Raw genomic sequence first — 7,570 nt, forward strand, 5'->3', positions numbered from 1 at the left:
TTCTGATACCAAAATACGAAAAACAGGTCCGTATTTCAGTTTTTCCCCGTTTTTTCGAGTTTGGTTTCAAACGGAAATAGGAAACACCTCGTATTTCCGTTTTTTTTCGTTTTTTCGTTTTTCCTTTTGAAACGAAAAACGAACTATCAAAACGTACACGGACCTACACGGCCCTACACGGCCCATTATTGACTTGTTTTTTTCATTTGATTCTGATACCAAAATACGAAAAACAGGTCCGTATTTCAGTTTTTCCCCGTTTTTTCGAGTTTGGTTTCAAACGGAAATAGGAAACACCTCGTATTTCCGTTTTTTTTTCGTTTTTTCGTTTTTCCTTTTGAAACGAAAAACGAACTATCAAAACGTACACGGACCTACACGGCCCTACACGGCCCATTATTGACTCGTTTTTTTCATTTGATTCTGATACCAAAATACGAAAAACAGGTCCGTATTTCAGTTTTTCCCCGTTTTTTCGAGTTTGGTTTCAAACGGAAATAGGAAACACCTCGTATTTCCGTTTTTTTTTTCGTTTTTTTGTTTTTCCTTTTGAAACGAAAAACGAACTATCAAAACGTACACGGACCTACACGGCCCTACACGGCCCATTATTGACTCGTTTTTTTCATTTGATTCTGATACCAAAATACGAAAAACAGGTCCGTATTTCAGTTTTTCCCCGTTTTTTCGAGTTTGGTTTCAAACGGAAATAGGAAACACCTCGTATTTCCGTTTTTTTTCGTTTTTTCGTTTTTCCTTTTGAAACGAAAAACGAACTATCAAAACGTACACGGACCTACACGGCCCTACACGGCCCATTATTGACTCGTTTTTTTCATTTGATTCTGATACCAAAATACGAAAAACAGGTCCGTATTTCAGTTTTTCCCCGTTTTTTCGAGTTTGGTTTCAAACGGAAATAGGAAACACCTCGTATTTCCGTTTTTTTTTCGTTTTTTTGTTTTTCCTTTTGAAACGAAAAACGAACTATCAAAACGTACACGGACCTACACGGCCCTACACGGCCCATTATTGACTCGTTTTTTTCATTTGATTCTGATACCAAAATACGAAAAACAGGTCCGTATTTCAGTTTTTCCCCGTTTTTTCGAGTTTGGTTTCAAACGGAAATAGGAAACACCTCGTATTTCCGTTTTTTTTCGTTTTTTCGTTTTTCCTTTTGAAACGAAAAACGAACAATCAAAACGTACACGGACCTACACGGCCCTACACGGCCCATTATTGACTTGTTTTTTTCATTTGATTCTGATACCAAAATACGAAAAACAGGTCCGTATTTCAGTTTTTCCCCGTTTTTTCGAGTTTGGTTTCAAACGGAAATAGGAAACACCTCGTATTTCCGTTTTTTTTTCGTTTTTTTCGTTTTTCTTTTTGAAACGAAAAACGAACTATCAAAACGTACACGGACCTACACGGCCCTACACGGCCCATTATTGACTCGTTTTTTTCATTTGATTCTGATACCAAAATACGAAAAACAGGTCCGTATTTCAGTTTTTCCCCGTTTTTTCGAGTTTGGTTTCAAACGGAAATAGGAAACACCTCGTATTTCCGTTTTTTTTCCGTTTTTTCGTTTTTTCTTTTGAAACGAAAAACGAACTATCAAAACGTACACGGACCTACACGGCCCTACACGGCCCATTATTGACTCGTTTTTTTCATTTGATTCTGATACCAAAATACGAAAAACAGGTCCGTATTTCAGTTTTTCCCCGTTTTTTCGAGTTTGGTTTCAAACGGAAATAGGAAACACCTCGTATTTCCGTTTTTTTTTCGTTTTTTCGTTTTTCCTTTTGAAACGAAAAACGAACTATCAAAACGTACACGGACCTACACGGCCCTACACGGCCCATTATTGACTCGTTTTTTTCATTTGATTCTGATACCAAAATACGAAAAACAGGTCCGTATTTCAGTTTTTCCCCGTTTTTTCGAGTTTGGTTTCAAACGGAAATAGGAAACACCTCGTATTTCCGTTTTTTTTCGTTTTTTCGTTTTTCCTTTTGAAACGAAAAACGAACTATCAAAACGTACACGGACCTACACGGCCCATTATTGACTCGTTTTTTTCATTTGATTCTGATACCAAAATACGAAAAACAGGTCCGTATTTCAGTTTTTCCCCGTTTTTTCGAGTTTGGTTTCAAACGGAAATAGGAAACACCTCGTATTTCCGTTTTTTTTTCGTTTTTTCGTTTTTCCTTTTAAAACGAAAAACGAACTATCAAAACGTACACGGACCTACACGGCCCTACACGGCCCATTATTGACTCGTTTTTTTCATTTGATTCTGATACCAAAATACGAAAAACAGGTCCGTATTTCAGTTTTTCCCCGTTTTTTCGAGTTTGGTTTCAAACGGAAATAGGAAACACCTCGTATTTCCGTTTTTTTTCGTTTTTTCGTTTTTCCTTTTGAAACGAAAAACGAACTATCAAAACGTACACGGACCTACACGGCCCTACACGGCCCATTATTGACTCGTTTTTTTCATTTGATTCTGATACCAAAATACGAAAAACAGGTCCGTATTTCAGTTTTTCCCCGTTTTTTCGAGTTTGGTTTCAAACGGAAATAGGAAACACCTCGTATTTCCGTTTTTTTTTCGTTTTTTCGTTTTTCCTTTTGAAACGAAAAACGAACTATCAAAACGTACACGGACCTACACGGCCCTACACGGCCCATTATTGACTCGTTTTTTTCATTTGATTCTGATACCAAAATACGAAAAACAGGTCCGTATTTCAGTTTTTCCCCGTTTTTTCGAGTTTGGTTTCAAACGGAAATAGGAAACACCTCGTATTTCCGTTTTTTTTTCGTTTTTTCGTTTTTCCTTTTGAAACGAAAAACGAACTATCAAAACGTACACGGACCTACACGGCCCTACACGGCCCATTATTGACTTGTTTTTTTCATTTGATTCTGATACCAAAATACGAAAAACAGGTCCGTATTTCAGTTTTTCCCCGTTTTTTCGAGTTTGGTTTCAAACGGAAATAGGAAACACCTCGTATTTCCGTTTTTTTTTCGTTTTTTCGTTTTTCCTTTTGAAACGAAAAACGAACTATCAAAACGTACACGGACCTACACGGCCCTACACGGCCCATTATTGACTCGTTTTTTTCATTTGATTCTGATACCAAAATACGAAAAACAGGTCCGTATTTCAGTTTTTCCCCGTTTTTTCGAGTTTGGTTTCAAACGGAAATAGGAAACACCTCGTATTTCCGTTTTTTTTTTCGTTTTTTTGTTTTTCCTTTTGAAACGAAAAACGAACTATCAAAACGTACACGGACCTACACGGCCCTACACGGCCCATTATTGACTCGTTTTTTTCATTTGATTCTGATACCAAAATACGAAAAACAGGTCCGTATTTCAGTTTTTCCCCGTTTTTTCGAGTTTGGTTTCAAACGGAAATAGGAAACACCTCGTATTTCCGTTTTTTTTTCGTTTTTTCGTTTTTCCTTTTGAAACGAAAAACGAACTATCAAAACGTACACGGACCTACACGGCCCTACACGGCCCATTATTGACTCGTTTTTTTCATTTGATTCTGATACCAAAATACGAAAAACAGGTCCGTATTTCAGTTTTTCCCCGTTTTTTCGAGTTTGGTTTCAAACGGAAATAGGAAACACCTCGTATTTCCGTTTTTTTTTCGTTTTTTTGTTTTTCCTTTTGAAACGAAAAACGAACTATCAAAACGTACACGGACCTACACGGCCCTACACGGCCCATTATTGACTCGTTTTTTTCATTTGATTCTGATACCAAAATACGAAAAACAGGTCCGTATTTCAGTTTTTCCCCGTTTTTTCGAGTTTGGTTTCAAACGGAAATAGGAAACACCTCGTATTTCCGTTTTTTTTTCGTTTTTTCGTTTTTCCTTTTGAAACGAAAAACGAACAATCAAAACGTACACGGACCTACACGGCCCTACACGGCCCATTATTGACTTGTTTTTTTCATTTGATTCTGATACCAAAATACGAAAAACAGGTCCGTATTTCAGTTTTTCCCCGTTTTTTCGAGTTTGGTTTCAAACGGAAATAGGAAACACCTCGTATTTCCGTTTTTTTTTCGTTTTTTCGTTTTTCTTTTTGAAACGAAAAACGAACTATCAAAACGTACACGGACCTACACGGCCCTACACGGCCCATTATTGACTCGTTTTTTTCATTTGATTCTGATACCAAAATACGAAAAACAGGTCCGTATTTCAGTTTTTCCCCGTTTTTTCGAGTTTGGTTTCAAACGGAAATAGGAAACACCTCGTATTTCCGTTTTTTTTCCGTTTTTTCGTTTTTTCTTTTGAAACGAAAAACGAACTATCAAAACGTACACGGACCTACACGGCCCTACACGGCCCATTATTGACTCGTTTTTTTCATTTGATTCTGATACCAAAATACGAAAAACAGGTCCGTATTTCAGTTTTTCCCCGTTTTTTCGAGTTTGGTTTCAAACGGAAATAGGAAACACCTCGTATTTCCGTTTTTTTTTCGTTTTTTCGTTTTTCCTTTTGAAACGAAAAACGAACTATCAAAACGTACACGGACCTACACGGCCCTACACGGCCCATTATTGACTCGTTTTTTTCATTTGATTCTGATACCAAAATACGAAAAACAGGTCCGTATTTCAGTTTTTCCCCGTTTTTTCGAGTTTGGTTTCAAACGGAAATAGGAAACACCTCGTATTTCCGTTTTTTTTTCGTTTTTTCGTTTTTCCTTTTGAAACGAAAAACGAACTATCAAAACGTACACGGACCTACACGGCCCTACACGGCCCATTATTGACTCGTTTTTTTCATTTGATTCTGATACCAAAATACGAAAAACAGGTCCGTATTTCAGTTTTTCCCCGTTTTTTCGAGTTTGGTTTCAAACGGAAATAGGAAACACCTCGTATTTCCGTTTTTTTTTCGTTTTTTCGTTTTTCCTTTTGAAACGAAAAACGAACTATCAAAACGTACACGGACCTACACGGCCCTACACGGCCCATTATTGACTCGTTTTTTTCATTTGATTCTGATACCAAAATACGAAAAACAGGTCCGTATTTCAGTTTTTCCCCGTTTTTTCGAGTTTGGTTTCAAACGGAAATAGGAAACACCTCGTATTTCCGTTTTTTTTTCGTTTTTTCGTTTTTCCTTTTGAAACGAAAAACGAACTATCAAAACGTACACGGACCTACACGGCCCTACACGGCCCATTATTGACTCGTTTTTTTCATTTGATTCTGATACCAAAATACGAAAAACAGGTCCGTATTTCAGTTTTTCCCCGTTTTTTCGAGTTTGGTTTCAAACGGAAATAGGAAACACCTCGTATTTCCGTTTTTTTTTCGTTTTTCCTTTTGAAACGAAAAACGAACTATCAAAACGTACACGGACCTACACGGCCCTACACGGCCCATTATTGACTCGTTTTTTTCATTTGATTCTGATACCAAAATACGAAAAACAGGTCCGTATTTCAGTTTTTCCCCGTTTTTTCGAGTTTGGTTTCAAACGGAAATAGGAAACACCTCGTATTTCCGTTTTTTTTTCGTTTTTTCGTTTTTCCTTTTGAAACGAAAAACGAACTATCAAAACGTACACGGACCTACACGGCCCTACACGGCCCATTATTGACTCGTTTTTTTCATTTGATTCTGATACCAAAATACGAAAAACAGGTCCGTATTTCAGTTTTTCCCCGTTTTTTCGAGTTTGGTTTCAAACGGAAATAGGAAACACCTCGTATTTCCGTTTTTTTTTCGTTTTTTCGTTTTTCCTTTTGAAACGAAAAACGAACTATCAAAACGTACACGGACCTACACGGCCCTACACGGCCCATTATTGACTCGTTTTTTTCATTTGATTCTGATACCAAAATACGAAAAACAGGTCCGTATTTCAGTTTTTCCCCGTTTTTTCGAGTTTGGTTTCAAACGGAAATAGGAAACACCTCGTATTTCCGTTTTTTTTTCGTTTTTTCGTTTTTCCTTTTGAAACGAAAAACGAACTATCAAAACGTACACGGACCTACACGGCCCATTATTGACTCGTTTTTTTCATTTGATTCTGATACCAAAATACGAAAAACAGGTCCGTATTTCAGTTTTTCCCCGTTTTTTCGAGTTTGGTTTCAAACGGAAATAGGAAACACCTCGTATTTCCGTCCGTTTTTTTTTCGTTTTTTCGTTTTTCCTTTTAAAACGAAAAACGAACTATCAAAACGTACACGGACCTACACGGCCCTACACGGCCCATTATTGACTCGTTTTTTTCATTTGATTCTGATACCAAAATACGAAAAACAGGTCCGTATTTCAGTTTTTCCCCGTTTTTTCGAGTTTGGTTTCAAACGGAAATAGGAAACACCTCGTATTTCCGTTTTTTTTCGTTTTTTCGTTTTTCCTTTTGAAACGAAAAACGAACTATCAAAACGTACACGGACCTACACGGCCCTACACGGCCCATTATTGACTCGTTTTTTTCATTTGATTCTGATACCAAAATACGAAAAACAGGTCCGTATTTCAGTTTTTCCCCGTTTTTTCGAGTTTGGTTTCAAACGGAAATAGGAAACACCTCGTATTTCCGTTTTTTTTCGTTTTTTCGTTTTTCCTTTTGAAACGAAAAACGAACTATCAAAACGTACACGGACCTACACGGCCCTACACGGCCCATTATTGACTTGTTTTTTTCATTTGATTCTGATACCAAAATACGAAAAACAGGTCCGTATTTCAGTTTTTCCCCGTTTTTTCGAGTTTGGTTTCAAACGGAAATAGGAAACACCTCGTATTTCCGTTTTTTTTTCGTTTTTTCGTTTTTCCTTTTGAAACGAAAAACGAACTATCAAAACGTACACGGACCTACACGGCCCTACACGGCCCATTATTGACTCGTTTTTTTCATTTGATTCTGATACCAAAATACGAAAAACAGGTCCGTATTTCAGTTTTTCCCCGTTTTTTCGAGTTTGGTTTCAAACGGAAATAGGAAACACCTCGTATTTCCGTTTTTTTTCTTCGTTTTTTTGTTTTTCCTTTTGAAACGAAAAACGAACTATCAAAACGTACACGGACCTACACGGCCCTACACGGCCCATTATTGACTCGTTTTTTTCATTTGATTCTGATACCAAAATACGAAAAACAGGTCCGTATTTCAGTTTTTCCCCGTTTTTTCGAGTTTGGTTTCAAACGGAAATAGGAAACACCTCGTATTTCCGTTTTTTTTCGTTTTTTCGTTTTTCCTTTTGAAACGAAAAACGAACTATCAAAACGTACACGGACCTACACGGCCCTACACGGCCCATTATTGACTCGTTTTTTTCATTTGATTCTGATACCAAAATACGAAAAACAGGTCCGTATTTCAGTTTTTCCCCGTTTTTTCGAGTTTGGTTTCAAACGGAAATAGGAAACACCTCGTATTTCCGTTTTTTTTTCGTTTTTTTGTTTTTCCTTTTGAAACGAAAAACGAACTATCAAAACGTACACGGACCTACACGGCCCTACACGGCCCATTATTGACTCGTTTTTTTCATTTGAT

The sequence above is a fragment of the Notolepis coatsorum genome, assembly GCF_963971535.1.
Source record: "Notolepis coatsorum genome assembly, chromosome: 3".
Classification (NCBI taxonomy): Eukaryota; Metazoa; Chordata; class Actinopteri; order Aulopiformes; family Paralepididae; genus Notolepis; species Notolepis coatsorum.